Consider the following 16,785-nt stretch of genomic DNA (forward strand, 5'->3'; position numbering starts at 1 on the left):
CTCCTTGGACCCCAGTGAGCTCACCTAACGCAACCGTGGGACACAGCGGAGCCCATGTGGGGCTCTGAGCTCCTGCTCCTGAATCACACGGACCCGAGCTGGACGGCCCGCCTGGCACACAATCTGGGTGAGACCACAGCAGGACCCTGTAGAATGGGGGAGACAGGGCCGACTTCCCACAGCTTCACTGAGGGTTGAATGAAATCATGTACGTAGTTTCTGCCCCACTGCAGCTGCCCCAGACGTGATGGCTATAGGGGTCTAGAGTGCAATTCTCTCACTAGGTGGAGCCCTGGTGGATGGCACAATACTTAGACTTTCTGCTGACTGCCAAGGCTCCCTGAGGTGCATTTTACACAACCTCCAGTGTGGCTGTCCTGGCCAGCATAGCTAAGAGCAAACACCTCACCCGCTGGCCTGGCTCATTCCCTTGGTTTCTGTTCTGCCTGCCCACACATGGCATCCCGCCTTGGGCGGGTTCTCAAGCCTGCATCCAAGGGCATTTGAGTGCATAGCTCTCAAGACAAGGCAAGAGGAGCAAGGCCAAGACATGGCTTTTTGGGGGGTGGTTTTAAATCCATTTGCCATTGATGAGCAGGTGCAAAAGGGCCCCAGGTGCCTGCCAGCCTTCTTTTGCTGTTCCTACCTTGTCTCTCTCCCTTTTTTCCTTCTCTTCCTGTCCTCAGCTACCCACACAGAGCAGAGAGTGGATCTGAGGAGAGGAGAGGCCCTGGTCCTCGGCCCTTCAAACCTTATTCCCTTCCCGACAAGCCTCAAGTTCCAGAACTGGCCTCACTCAGGTTTGAGCACAATGCAGAGACTCACTCTTCCTCTCTTCTTTTTCAGGAAACATCTGGAAGGTCCCCTGGGGAGATCTGTCACATGGCTTCTAGTGAACTTCAGACTCCTGCATATTCTTCCAGAGTTCTTTGTTTGTTGACTATTATGAGAAATTATATATATTTGTAAATTATATATATATATAATATTATCTGTCTCCCAAATACATAGCTTGAGCCCAAAGCACAATGTTGTTGGTTAAATCTCATAGTTAAGAGAACCCAACATCTGAAATCAGAATTCATCACACACAATAACTGGGAAGAGGATGATTGGAGACACAAACCACTTTATAAAAGAATTTTCTACTGATTATTTTAAATACCAGTCCTCCAGAGTGCTCTTAAAACACCAAGTTGAAAGATGTTCTTTGCACTGTTGTTTTTCTGGAGCAATGTCGTGGTGCATAGAGAGACCTAATTTGAGCTGGTCTTGGTAGCTGTCAAACATACAACTCTTCAGGTTCATGCCAGGCTGTTGCATCATCACATCGATGCCCTCACGCTGCCCCCAACCTTGGGCAGCAGCAGAGGTCTGTCCCGGAGCATCTGGTAAGCTGAGGCCACAGGTACACCTGGGCTGATGGATGTGGCCCACGGAGCTGGGAATGATAACAGCCATTCCTCTGTGCCAGTCACTGTGCTCCTCACCTTATTCCTTCCCTCTTCACCACCTACCCATAACTGGAGAGTCGATTTATTCCAATTTTCCAGGAAAGAAAACCGAGGCTCAGAATGGTTAAGTCCAAGGTCTCAGGCCACTATACCAGTTCTCCTCTGAAAAAGAGAAAGCAGAAAGTTGCCCACCCGCCCTACAGATTCTTAGAGGTCTGCACGGATCTCTGTGGAAGCTCCGCCATCCCAGCCCCTCCACCCTGGACCACCTAGAAACCATACGACTCCTGTAAGGACTCTGGTGGGAACTAGTGCCTGCAGGGGGTCAAGTTAGGGGTTACCACGAGCCTGGCTCGGTGAGTGTGCTCATCACCCTAGATGGCTGCACGCCATGGGTAGGCATTTTTGCACACAGAGGGGAGAATACAGGTGGGGACGAGGGTTATTTTTTTTTTTAAATGAAAAGGCTATAGCCTCCTCACAGCCTCGCCACAGAAAAAGGGAAGCCAGACAAAAACTGAACAGCTGGGCCACAGCAAGCCCTGCCTGGCAGGGAGCTGGCGCGGGACTCCCTGTGAGACAAGGAGGGCCAGCCCAGGGAACATGAGGCTGGGGCCGGACGAGGCTGTTCAGTGTCACTCTTTCTCCCTGGGACCCAGGCTGAAGGCTGTTTCCTCTCTACACCCCCTGCTCCCAGCTGTCCGTGATGTGAGAGGCCTAGCAGGCTCCTGGAGGGGCCCAGGCCTGGGCTGAGGACTGCCAGGAGCAGTAGCCAGGCAGGGAAGGGCATCAGGACCCAGGAGGCCTGAGGAATCCAGGGTGTCCAGCAAGACCCAGTGACTCCCCGGAGTGATGTTAATACAGAACCTGGGCTGTTTCAGTGTCTGGCAGAAAGTTACCTCCGTGCTAATGGTGACAGAAGGGTTTGCTGTGCACATCACCAGGTCAAGAAGATTATGGAGAAGAGAGTTCCGTATTCCCTTAAGGAGCTCTGCAACCTCCTAGGCCCATGTTTCCTCATTTGTAAAAAGCGGGTCCAGAGTACTCAAATCTGTCAAGGCATCAAAAACAAGGCAAGTCTGGGCTTCCCTTCTGGCACAATGGTTAAGAATCTGCCTGCTGAATCCAACAGCACATTAAAAAGATTATACACCGTGACCAAGTGGGGTTTATCCCTGGAACGCAAGGATTCTTCAATATACGCAAATCAATCAATGTGATACATCATATTAACAAATTGAAGGATAAAAACCATATGATCATCTCAATAGATGTAGAAAAAGCTTTTGAAAAAATTCAACATCCATTTATGATAAAAACTCTCCAGAAAATGAGCATAGAAGGAAATTACCTCAACATAATAAAAGCAATACATGACAAAGCAATAGCCAACATCATTCTAAATGGTGAAAAACTGAAAGTATTCCCTCTAAGAACAGGAACAAGACAAGGGTGCCCACTCTCACCATTATTATTCAACATAGTTTTGGAAGTTTTAGCCACAGCAATCAGAGAAGAAAATGAAATAAAAGGAATCCAAATTGGAAAAGAAGAAGGAAAATTGTCACTCTTTGCAGATGACATGATATTATATATAGAAAACCCCAAAGATTCTACCAGAAAACTGCTAGCACTAATCGATGAATTTAGTAAAGTAGCAGGATTCAAAATTAATGCACAGAAATCTCTTGCATTCCTATACACTAACAACGGAAGAGCAGAAAGAGAAATTAAGGAAACTCTCCCATTCACCATTGCAACAAAAAGAATAAAATACCTAGGAATAAAGCTGCCTAAGGAGGCAAAAGACCTGTATGGAGAAAACTATAAGACACTGATGAAAGAAATCAAAGACGATACAAACAGATGGAGAGACATATCATGTTCTTGGATTGGAAGAATCAACATTGTGAAAATGACTATCCTACCCAAAGCAATTTACAGATTCAATGCAATCCCTATCAAATTACCAATGGCATTTTTCACAGAACTAGAACAAGAAATCTTATGATTTGTATGGAAACACAAAAGACCCCAAATAGCCAAAGCAATCTTGAGAAGGAAAGATGGAGTTGGTGGAATTAGAATGACTTCAAACTATACTACAAGGCTACAGTGATCAAGACAGTATGGTAATGACACAAAAACAGAAAGGTAGATCAATGGAACAGAATAGAGAACTCAGAGGTAAACCCAAGTACATATGGGCACCTTATCTTTGACAAAGGAGGCAAGAATATACAATGGAAAAAAGACAGCCTCTTCAATAAGTGGTTCTGGAAAAATTGGACAGCTACATGTAAAAGAATGAAATCAGAACCCCTCCCAGCACTACACACAAAAATAAATTCCAAATGGATTAAAGACCTACATGTAAGGCCAGACACTATAAAACTCCTAGAGGAAAACATAGATAGGACACTCTATGACATCCATCAAAGCAAGATCCTTTTTGACCCACCTCCTAGAATCGTGGAAATAAAATCAAGAATAAACAAATGGGACCTAATGAGACTTAAAAGCTTTTTCACAGCAAAAGAAACCATAAACAAGACAAGAAGGTAACCCTTAGAATGGGAGAAAATACTTGCCAAAGAAGCAAAGGACAAAGGATTAACCTCCAAAATATACAAGCAGCTCATGCAGCTTAATACCAAAAAAGCAAATAACCCAATCCACAAATGGGCAGAAGACCTAAATAGACATTTCTCCAAAGAAGACGTACAGATGGCTAACAAACACACGAAAAGATGCTCAACATCAATAATCATTAGAGAAATGCAAGTCAAAGCCACAATGGGTATCACCTCACACCGGTCAGAATGGCCATCATTAAAAAATCTAGAAACAATAAATGTTGGAGAGGATGTGGAGAAAAGGGAACCCTCCTACACCGTTGGTGGGAAGGGAAGTTGGTAGAGTCACTATGGAAAACAGTTTGGAAGTTCCTTAAAAAAATAAAAATGGAACTACCATATGATCCAGTTAATCCCACTACTGGGCATATACCCAGAGAAAACCATAATCCAAAAAGAAACAAGTACCATAATGTTCATAGCAGCACTATTTACAATAGCCAGGACATGGAAGCAACCTAAATGCCCATCACCAGATGAATGGATAAAGAAGATGTGGCATATATATACAATGGAATATTACTCAGCCATAAAAAGGAATGAAATTGAACTATATGTAATGAGGTGGATAGACCTACAGTCTGTCATACAGAGCAAAGTAAGCCAGAAAGAGAAAAACAAATACCGTATGCTAATTCATATATATGGAATCTAAAAAAAATGGTACTTATGAACCCAGTGACAGGGCAAGAATAAGGATGCAGATGCAGAGAATGGACTGGAGGTCATGGGGTTGGGGGAGGGGGTGGCAAAGGGGAAGCTGGGACAAAGTGAGAGAGTAGCATAGACATGTATACACTACCAACTGTAAAATAGATAGCTAGTGGGAAGTTGCTGTATAACAAAGAGAGATCAACTTGATGATGGGTGATGCCTTAGAGGGCCAGGACAGGGAGAGCGGGAGGGAGTCACGGGAGGGAGGGGATATAGGGATATATGTATAAATACAGCTGATTCACTTTGGTGTACCTCAAAAGCTGGTACAAGAGTGCAAAGCAATTATATTCCAATAAAGAGCTTAAAAAAAAAAAAAGAATCTGCCTGCCAATGCAGCGGACACAGGTTCTAGCCCTGGTCTGGAAAGATCCCACATGCCGCGGAGCAACTAAGCCCATGGCCACAAGGACTGAGCCCAAGAGCCTAGAGTCCATGCTCCGCAATAAGAGAAGCTACGCAGTAAGAAGAGTAGCCCCCGTTCTGTGCAACTACGGAAACCTGTGTGCAGCAATGAAGATCCAATGCAGCCAATAAGTTTAAAATAAAATAAACAAATTTAAAGGAAAACAAACAAAACAAGGTAAGTCTAAGAAACTGCCAGTCTAGAGGACCTTAAGGAGCTATGACAATAACTAAATGTCATGTGGCATCCTAGATGCCATCTTGGAACAGAAAAGCGACATTAGGTTAAAAAAAAATAGGAAGAAAAAAAAAAACCCACTACAGAAATCAGAATCAATAATGAACTTTTGTTAATGATATAACAATATTGCTTCATTCTTTGCGACAGACATACTACAGTAATGTAAGATGTTAAAAATGGGGGAAACTGGGTACAGGGTATGTGAGAACTCTACTAGCTTTACAACTTTTCTGCAGATTGAAATCTCTTTAGAAATAAAACATTTATTAAAAAAGAAAAGAAGTCAGTCTGATCTCTAAGCTCTGTGAACTGAGAATTTTGTTTTCTTTTACCAAACGTGGATTTCTAACACATCTTTTCAAGTCGCTTGGCAGCATCTTGGAGCTTTCAATGACTTAACTATGTGCCAACGACAAGTGGTTCCTTAAAGGAGGCCCGTCAGAGGTCCTGGCAGGTGCTTTCTCTAGCGGTCTGTGAAACTGTGACAGTAACAGTGACCATAATGTAGCTACTCTTCTGGGGCCTTGACTGTGTGCCAGCCGAGGCACAAGGCACCACAACCTCAAGAGCAGATACTGTAATAATGTCTGTTTACAGATGAGGGAAGCAACGGTCCAGGGGTTAAGTAATTTGCCAAGTTCAAACCACTAAAAACTTCCAGAACTGACCTTGCCTTCACTTCTGCCCGACTCCAAAGTTCATATCCTAACCACTGCTAAAGAAATAAAGCTGAGCTTATTTTAATACATTTTATAATTAAGAAGCCCCTCTGTACCCCTGCCCAGAGTATACTGTATTCCAAACCCACACACTCTGAGGGAATCAAAACTCATGGGCCAGAGTATGGCTGCATTCCCCAAAACCCTGTGTATAGTCTTTGTGTGAGAACCTTCCTGGAGCAGCCTCCAGGCTTCCCCGGCTCTGTCAAATATTGGTGAGGTCCTGTGTCTCCAGGAGCCCATCAGGGCCCTCATGCCACCATTGTCCCTGTGAGGGGAAGAGGACAAGCATGGACAGGGGAAAGCTGATCCCCTTCCCATCCAAATCACAGTGCTGACTTCCAGCCTTTCTCTGCTGAGAAACACAATGTAGACGACATCTGCTTTCAAGACACACTTCCATGGGCATCTCAGATCGGCACTGAGCCTGAGCTTCTGGGAGGCAGTAAAGCACTAGACCAAGTGGAGAGCACCCCAGCTGTGAGCGGGTGTCAGGGACAGCCTCTCAGGAAAGGCTGCGGGGCTGCACGGTGCCTGGAGACCTGCCACGCCAGCCTTTTCTCCATGACACACTCTTCTGGGGGGAGGGAGGGGAGTAGATTGTGAGACACTGGACTCTAGAGAGCTCAAAACCCTTGGGATGCTTAGAGACACGATGTCTTTGTGTCCAAGTATAGAAATGTTGACCCCGTTCCAGAAACAGGAATAGCAAACTGCAGCTTCTCAGAGGCACAGGTGTTCCAGAAGGTGCTTGCCCAGGCCTGGGGGTGGTTTGCTCCGAGCCTTTCCATCCCTGCACTTCCAGTTTTCCTCCCACCCACCCTGACTTGACTTGGAGAAGAACCCGTCCGTGGCTGTGAGGCATTTTCCTCTTGCGCCAATGAATGTTTCTCTGGAAGCCTTTGCAGACACGGTGCCCCCCGTGGCACCTCAGGAACTTTGGAGGTGAACTTCACAGGGCTAGGCCATGACCCACACACCTGTTCCTTTGGGCCAGATGCCGAATGAGAGGGCTACACCTGAGGAGCCAGCCTCCAAGCACAGGGAGGGGACGCAGACACAGGAGCTGGGGGAGATGGGAGAAGGCCCCCAACGGGCAGTCAAGGAGCCTGCCTCCTGGCCATGGTTTGCCCAAAAGGTCGTGAGTTGCATGAATGTGGCCATCACTTCTCCTCTCTGGGCCTCAGTTCTCTGCATGTGGCATTAGAGGCTCCATGACATGAGTCTCTGAGTTCTGCTTCTAGAGCCATGATTCCGTGAGCACTGTTATGGAGGAGGGTCCCTGTTCACCAAATGGGCCAGAGAGCACATGCGCAGGACACATTCCTGCAGACATGGTGTTACCCTCATGATGTAAGTTCTGAGGAGTTTGTTTGGAAGGGCTGGAGGTGCAGGCCACCTCCTGCACCACCAACAACCCCATCACTGGGGAATAAGGACCCTTACCACTAGTGTCCTCTGTGTCCTTGCTCTGCACATTGATCTCTTTCAACCCTCCCCACAACTCTGTGAGGAAGTATTATCATCCCCATTTTGGTGTTTTGGGTTTTTTTTTTAAAGATTTATTTATTTATTTATCTATTTTTTGGCTGCGTGGGGTCTTCATTGCTGTGCATGGGCTTTCTCTAGCTGTGGCGAGCAGCGGCTACTCTTTGCTGTGGTGCAAGGGTTTCTCATTGCGGTGGCTTCTCTTGTGGTGGAGCATGGGCTCTAAGCACACAGGCTTCAGTAGTTGTGGTGCATCGGCTCAATAGTTGTGGCTCATGGGATCTACAGCACAGCCTCAGTAGTTGTGGCGCACGGGCTTAGCTCCTCCACGGCATGGGGGATCTTCCTGGACCAGGGATTGAACTCGGGTTCCCTGCATTGGCAGGCAGATTCTTAACCACCGCGCCACCAGGAAAGACCCCCACCCCCTGCCATTTTGTTTTATCTTAGTTTTATAAGGCATTTTTTAGGTAAGTTTAAACTGTATCGAGTACTAGGTCTGTTGAACTATATAATTTTTGGTCTTTTCCTTGCTTAACTAGAAATGGGCCAATTGTGTCATCATTTGGCTCTTAAAGCACTAAGCATTTGTCCATTGAGGAGCAACAGATCTCAGTGGGGGACAAAATTGAGACTGGCTTCCAAACCATCACAAAGTATTTATCCCCTCTTTAGCATATAACTGATTACCTTGAGAGTGAGTTGAACTCCTCTAGAACTCTGGGTACAGGTGTGATTTTAGTATGATTCAGTGCATCCCAAAACAATAAAGTCTTAGGGGTTTTCAGCTGTTGTTGTATGGGTTTTTGGGTTTTGTTTTGTTTGATTTGGTCAAAAATTCTGGAGTATAATCAACACAGGATTTTTTTTTTAAGCTGTTTATTGGAATATAATTGCTTTACACTCTTGTACCAGTTTTTGAGGTACACCAAAGTCAATCAGCTGTATTTATACACATATCCCCACATTCCCTCCCTCCTGCGACTCCCCTCCACCCTCCCCATCCCGGCCCTCTAAGGCATCACACATCATTGAGTTGATCTCCCTTTGTTGTACAGCAACTTCCCACTAGCTATCTATTTTACAGTTGGTAGTCAACACAGGATTTTAACTAAAACTGCTGGAGCACCATTAATATGCATTCCAAACCCCACCCCCACCAGCCCTACCGTTTATTCTCATTTTACACATTAGGCAACTGAAGCTCAGAGAGGTAAAGACACTTGCACAGAGTCACACAGTGGTGAAGCCAAGATTTGGACCCAAGCCTGGCTGATCTCAAAGACCATGCTAGTAGCACCACATCATGCCATCTTACTGACAAAGTGAGTGTGTGACCACCTCTCTTCACCTCACCACGGGCCAAGTGCTGGTTCTATACCATATAGTCTGACTAACTGACCAACCAAAGCCATCTCTTTATGACATACCAAGCTGTGTTCTAGGTGCTGGGGCTCCCACGATGACTAAGACACAGTTCTGCTCTCTAGGACTCAGAGTACTGATCATGGCCATAGAGTGTAGTAAATGCTTTGATAGAGGTAAGTCCATATGGTCAGGAACCATGTAAAAGCATCACCTATCTCTGACTTCAGGGATCACCAGTTCCCCAGGCGGTGACCCCTGAGTTGGGTTTTGAAGGTCAAGTAGAGGTTGGCCAGAGAGATGAGGGCTGCGATGTGGGACAGTGTCAGGCATAGAGAACAAGGGATAGTCCTGGGTGTGTATGAAGATGCTACTGGAGCTAGAGGCTGAACCAGGTGTCAATAGTTCTTGAATCTTTGCTAAGGAGATTGTGCTTCATCCTGACTGTGACAGGGAACCATCAGTAGGTCCTCAGCATCGATAGATTATGGGGGCATTATCATGTACATTTACAAAAATCACATCAGAGTCAGGAAGAAAGGTAGATTTTATGCCTGGAGACAGGGCATCCAGATAAGAGGTCACTGTGGGATCCTGGGCATCTGAAGGCCCCTAAACCAAGGCATAACGTTGGGCCTAGGGAGGAGAGGACACCATCTCGTCACGGTTAAAAAGTAGAACAACCGGGATGTGGTGACGCGAATGTGGGTGATACCTGGGAGGGAGGAGTTGAGGCAGACACCCAGGCACCATCCACGGAGATAAGGAGGATGGAGGAGCAGCTCTGAGGAGGAGCTCAGGCCGACCTAGACAGGGAGGCTTTGAAGGGCCTGTGGCCCTCCCACTGGAGATTCCGACACAAGGCAGATAGACGATCCGAGGAGGAGGTACGTAGGGATACGGGGTCATCAGCAGGTCAATGGTAGTGGAAGCCATAGATGTGGGTATGGATGAGGTGGCCAGGAGGGTCAGGCGGAGGGGAGCCTGCAGGGCAGGGTAAGGCGAGCAAAGCGTCACAGCTGGGCAGACACCAGCCGCACAGCGTGCACGGGAAGAGAACGCTCTATCTCCAGGACTTTGCCAAGCTCCTGTTCTGACAAATCCAAAACCAGCCAGAGTTTGCCTACAGTCACTAAATTAGGCATGGTGCCCGGGATGGAAAGTAGCTCTCTGATAAATTGTTTTATGTAATGATTGGCTGGTGCCTTCCATAAGATCTACTGGTGAGAGTGTGAAAACTGAATTTATTGAACCCGATTGAAAGAAAGAAAATTAGACTATAGACGAGAGTCAGAGACATCTTCCTTCCCCCCAGCACAAGCACCACACACAGCGCAGTGATGGCCTTGGAAGGAAGGGAGGGGGGCCGTTGCGATGCGGGCAGCAAGGCAGGAGGGAAGGGCCAGAAACAGCAGCGAGCGGTGAGGGCGGCACTGCAGCAGTGCAGCCTGGCCCGGGTGGGTCCCTGCCCTGGGGTGACCTTCTCTCCTTCCTGAGCCACACAAAAGAGGTGGCAGAGAGGGGGCAGTGTTGAACTTTGCACACAGGACAGGAAGCGCCAGGAAGGGATGTCTGCAAGGTGGCATGAGCCTGTTTGTTCCTCTGGCCACTTTTGCTCTTGCCATGGGTGTAGTGGGCTGCACTCAGAAAGGCAGCTTCCCAGAGGAGAGCTGGGTCGGGGTAGCGCCTTGGGGATGGGGCTTGCACCCCGGCCCTCCCAGACCCTCCGCCTCATCTGCCAAACCCAGGGAGCAGGTACAGCTGCTCTGCTGGTGTGATCTGAAGCCCACTGCCCTGGGGACAAGCGCCTTGGCCCACCTCCTCAGCGGGTCTTCTCATGGTCTTACTTTCACACTGCCTCTAGCGTATTTTCCTCGTAGATTTAACAGTCATGCCAACAGATTACCTCTAGAAACTCAAGAAAAGGACCTACTTTTGGAAGTTGTGCCGGGAAGCACAGCTACGAAATATACCTCTGTTACAGGTTGAAACGTGTCCCCCAGAAATGACATGTTGACGTCCTAACTCCCAGTACTTCAGAATGTGAGCTTATTTGGAAATAGGGTCATCGCAGATACTATCAGCTAAGACAAGGTCATTTTGGTGGGCCCTAATCCAAGATGACTGGTGTCCTTATTAAAAGGGGAAATTTGGAGACAGGCAGACACACAGGGAGAACGCCAAGTGAGGATGAAGGCAGAGAAAGGTGATGCATCTACAAGCCAAGTCACATCAAAGATGACTGCAAACCACTGGAAGCCAGGAGAGAGGGTGGAAGAGATTCTCCGCACAGCCCGTAGAAGGAACCAGCCCTGCCCACACCTTGATCTCAGATTTCTGGCCTCCGGACCTGTGGGACAGTACTTTCTGTTGCTTAAGCCATCCAGTTTGTGATATTTGTAATGGCAGCCCCAGCAGATGAATACACCTCTGTCCAGATTACCGTGTGGGCAGGACACCAGGCCCCACATCTCAGGCCTGTGAAAAGATGACCTCTTTTGGGCTTCTCAAAAGGTGTTGGGGGGGTAGCTGAGTGTCCTAGAACAGAGTCTTTCTTCTGGTTTCTCCATGCAAGTTTCTATTCCAGCTTCTCAACAAGTCACACTCAGCGCTCTCCAGGGCCTGTCCTTGACTCTGTGCATGTGGTGGTTCACGTCTTCATTTGTTTGTCCACTGTCCATCTGTTTATTCATTCAACACTTTTTTCTTGCCCACATCCTGCGGGCAAGCTGTTGTTCTAGGTGTTTGGCAACAGTGGGAAATAAGTCAGACAAAAGGCTTGTCCTCACAGCGCTTCCATACAGTCAGAGGACAGGGCATCAATCAAACAGTGCTGAGATCAGGGTTAATTCTGACAGTGGCAAGAGCTGCAATGACAGAAACAGCAATTAGCTGGGGGTCTTGAGGTCCCAGCTACCTGTGACCCTGACCCCCACCTGCTTCCACCAATTGAGGACAAGGACGGCTCAGGTACAGATAAGCAGCCTTGTGGTACTCTGAAGGCTCCTGCCAATCGTGAGAAGTCGTGCATCTTGGGTACAGACAGGGACGTTAGTTTGGGTCTGCCCCACCCCTGCAGCAGGGTTTTTGGGAGAGATGCTCTCTAGCTGAGGTGGCAGGGACGCATAACAGCTGCTGTGACTGCATTTCCTAGATAAAGGCCATGAGGTAACCACACCAGAGGGTTGTGAGGGACTCAGGGGGTCTCTGCTGGAGGTTGGGGGCCCTAAGTATGGTGCAGGGCAGTGCAACTTGAAGGGTCCTTCCTGAGACCACTAGTGCCGCCAGCCGGTGAGCATTTGAGAAATGCAAATTCAGGCTCCACCCCAGATCTACTAAATCAAGACCTCTGGGGTGGGGACCTCAGGAGTTGCCCCTGCTCCCGAAAGGCAAGAAACACTGGTATCAAGTACAAGCACTGCTGTTGGGACGAATGGAGTCCAATTTGAGAACTGGCTCTCTGCTTTCTGAGGTCTAGTTCTCCTATCTTATAAGGGTATAAAAATAGCACCTAACTTCCAGTACCAGCTTCAAAAGTTATGCAGAGAATATTAAGTAACACACGTAAGTGCCTGGGACCTGGCACAAGTACAGTAAACATCAGCTAGTTATCCTTTAATTATGATGTTATTCTCCTGTCTGCTTTTGGAGAGCAGGCCTACCCACCCTAGCTTTGGAGCATCAGGAAGTTGTCAAAACCCACAGGGTGACCCGAGGACCCCTCTTTTGAACAGGCTGCCTGGCTGGCTCGGTGCTCTCTGCTGGTGAGGCAGCTTAGCTCACCACTTTGTGGCCCTCGAGGGTTTATAGGCCAAGAGCCGTCAGGAATCCGGCCCTGACTTGCTCCAGGAGTTATGGCCTCCGATGACGTTACTCACGCACGCCGTCATCACAGGACCAGACAGTGCAAAATCAGTGCCTGGTGCAGGATCTGCAGCAGGAAGGCTGTGGGCACTGGGGGGGGGGGGCGTGGGTGCAGGAGGGCAGGGTGATAAATAGGTGTGTGTGAAAGGGAGGAGCCAGGCACCAGGGAGGGCGGGGGCACAGTCTTGGCGCTCACGTTGTCTCTTTGACTTCTTGATTAGGGCCCTTTAAGCGCCTCTGTTCATCTACCCTGAGGGTAGGAGGTTGGTTAAAGGTGTGATAAAGCTCCGTGTTTGAACCAGCTCTGCCATTGCTGGAGACAGCCGCGCTGAGCAGGTAAGAAATCCAAGGGAGATGTATGCACACACGGGGCTAATTCCCAGAATGTGCATTTTCTGCCCTGCCCCACTCTTCTTTCGGGGTGATGCTGGAGGAGCCCCCCACGGCAGGAAGACTCCCAGAGCTGGCTGCATGGTGCAACTGGGCAGAGACCGGCCAGCGTCCTCTGGCACAGGCGGAGATGGGGCTCACACACCTCGTCAGAGGATGGAGGTAATCCTGTTGCTGGGCCAATATGCCAAGGTCACCCTGTCCCAGAGGAGAAGCCACAGCCCAGTCTGTAGCCCTCGTCTGCTAGGACAAGGCCCTGGGGCAGCTGGGATGTGGTGGCCTCACTGGCAGGCATAGGTGGCACCTTCCTGCTCTGTTCCTGACTTAGGTTTCCCGTTGCAGTGGGCTCCCCAACCCCTGCACAGATGACCAGCAAGGCTCCGGCATATTCCCTGCTCTGCTCTCCTGGTCCCCCCACTGGGGCTCACAAAATGAGGCTAGCATGCTAACATCCCAGCAAAAGATATGCCAGGCCAGGCACAAATCAGAGAGAGAGAAAAAAGGCCATTTTTCCTGTTGACCTTACATTCAGGTATGTATTTTCCCAATGATCCTGATTTTTATGACATTTATTATGTCTTTTGTTATCTGGATTCTTGAAAAGCCACCTAAAATTGATGATGAACATGATATTTTTTTTAGTGGTAGTCTCAAAGAGGGTGAAATGCGATTTTGAGAAGGAAATGATCCCCAAGGCAGGGCACAGTCCAGTCTAAGACACATGGAAAAGTCTGGGATCTGGGTGAGCTGGTGAACTGTGCCTTCAGCTTCTGTCCCTCTCTCCCTGCCACCCTCTTCCCCTAGCCCTTGCCCACAGAAGAGGGTCCAATGCTCCTTTGCTCCTCCGGGAGCCCCCACAGAGGTCAGGGAAGCAGATGCCCCACCTCCATTAGCCCCACCCCCGCCCCTCATTAAATAGGGTTTCTTGGGCACCCCCCCACACAGCCTCCTGCCCCTCCCCAGTTTGTCCCAGGCTCTGCCATCCGGTGCCTCCCAGGCCTTCGAGCTCTCACCCCTCCCCACGGGCTGGTGCTTTCCTCTCTGTCTTCCATCTGCCCTGAGGGCCCCAGCATCCATTCAGATCTGACGCCCACTCCCACTGAGCGGCCTGTGTGGACGGCCCACGCCTGCGGGGAGGAAACCCCGAGCCTGAATCTGCAGCCGTGCACACATCTGTGTGACGGCCTGGAAGGCCTCGGGGCTTCAGGCTCTCTGTGTGTCGCTTCTGTTCGGAGCGGCAGTTACGCACAGTGCTGGACGCCAGCGCCCGCCCACTGGGGTGTGGGCCCGCCGCTTCCTGTGTGTCCTTGGGCACATCTCCTCTCCTGTTTTTGTTGTTGTTATTTTAATTGTGGTAAAACACAGATAAGTTAAAATTGACCATCTTAACCATTTTTAAGTGTACAGTTCAGCGGCATTAACTACATTCACATCGTTGTGCAAATCACCACCACTCATCTCCAGAATTCTTCTCGTCCTGCAAAGCTGACGCTCTGGGAAATTCTGTCACGTGCAACAGCACGGATGAACCTTGAGGACAGTATGCTAGGGGAAGTAACCCAGTTACACAAGGACAAATACTGTATGATTCCACTTATATGGGGGTGACCAGAGTAGTCCAATCCAGACAGACAGAAAGTAGAATGGTGGGTGCCAGGGGCTGGGCAGAGGGGGAGTGAGGGCTGTTGCTTAATGGGTACAGAGCTTCAGTGTTGCAAAATGAAAAGAGTTTTGGCGATGGATGAATGCAGTGTGAAGGTCCTAAACACCACTGAGCTGTACATTTTAAAACATGGCTAAGATGGGAAATTTTATGTTGTGTGTAATTTACCATGAGAAAATTTTAAACTTAAAAAAAAAAACCCAAAGCTGCAAACTCTGTACCCCCGCCCCCTTTTTGCCTCAGTTTCCTCGTTTGTAAAATGGGAATCATCGTGTTACCCAGCTAATAGGGTTGTGGTAAGGATTTCCTGGGTAATATACGTGCAAAGTGCCCACATTGTGCCTGGCCCTCTGAGTGCCCTCGTGTCAGCTGTTATCATTGGTATGTTTCAGGTTGAGCAGGGCAGGAGGGGGCGGATTAGAAGATCTACTTTTCAGAGAAAGGGGACAGAGATGACAGAGTGACATGGTGGAGGTGTGGGGGGAGGGGCGTCTACGCTGGGACTTTGGGAATCTACCCCCCAAGACGGAGGAATTCCTCCAGGCTTGTTAACCTGAACATCTGGGTCCCAGCAGAACCTCCCAATTAAATTATGTAGACCCTAATCATTTCATACTTAAGTACAACAGGCTGGAATCTCTGAGTCTTTTACCTAGCCAAAGGGTGAGCTGAACTCAGTTGTGGTACAAACCGGATAGGTCAAGTGCGGGAGAGTTTTCTGAATTTCTTAACAGAATAAAAGATCTCCAAGTCCTCTGGCAGGGTTTCTGGGAATTTGGTGGCAAATCGTCTCACCTTCGAGTAGAGAGATCCCCATAGCAATTTTTCTAAATGTATTCATTCTAAAAGCCTTATGAAAATATAAAATGTAATTACATTTAATAAAAAATGGCATTAACAGGAAAAAAAATCACACCCTCGTGAATCTAGGAAGTATAGACCCCAAAACCACAGTGAATCCTCAGTCCTGCACGCGGCCCCCTCACTGTGCCCCCTCTGTGACTGCAGGACGGCAACTGAGCAGAGTCCCCTGGTGCTTGGAAAGATGCAGCTGCAGACGGGCAGCACAGACTAATGAAGCAAAGAAAGCAGATTACTCCAGGGGGTTTTACAGCATCTGTTGGACCAAATGTTTTCTGACATTTGTATTAACTCTCTTGGGCTCTCGCTCCAAGGCCTCTAATGACCTCATTTCCCCTAACTTTCCCCTCTAGCAGGCCTCAGGCAAACATGGCTGGGGAGTGGGGACCACAGTCTGCTGCCCTTGCAGCCAGTGTTCAGGATGTGTCGATAGGGTGGCTGCCTAGGAGTAAGGGCTGTGGGACCCCTCGGTGCCTTGCCTCTTCCCTCTGCCCTCCATCCTTAGGCAGCGGCTGCAGCAGAAATGCTGGGAGCACTGGAGACATCGGTTTTTCTTCTTTCTTGTTTTATAGCTTTTTGAGGCTTAATTGACATACAATAAACTGCACCTATTTAAAGTGTGCACTTTGATAAGTGTGACATATGTAAACCTCGTGAAACCACAAGATAACGAACATATCCACCCTCCCCACCAATTCCCCCCTCCCCTCCACACCTCTCTAACCCCACCCCCAGGCAGCCCTTGATCTGCTTTTTGTCACTGTAGATTCATTTCACTTTAAAATTTTTTACATGAACGGAATGGTACATTATGTGTTTTTTTTGGTCCAGATTCTTTTCACTCAGCTTATTTTGCGATTCATTCATTGTTGCGTATGTCACTGGTTCATTCCTTTTTGTAGCTGAGTAGTAGTCCATTGTATTAATACCATCATTCGTCTGTCCATCTAACTGCTGATGGGCATTTGTGTACAGGTCTTTGTGT

Source organism: Hippopotamus amphibius, chromosome 3 (genome assembly GCF_030028045.1).
Source record: "Hippopotamus amphibius kiboko isolate mHipAmp2 chromosome 3, mHipAmp2.hap2, whole genome shotgun sequence".
NCBI lineage: Eukaryota > Metazoa > Chordata > Mammalia > Artiodactyla > Hippopotamidae > Hippopotamus > Hippopotamus amphibius.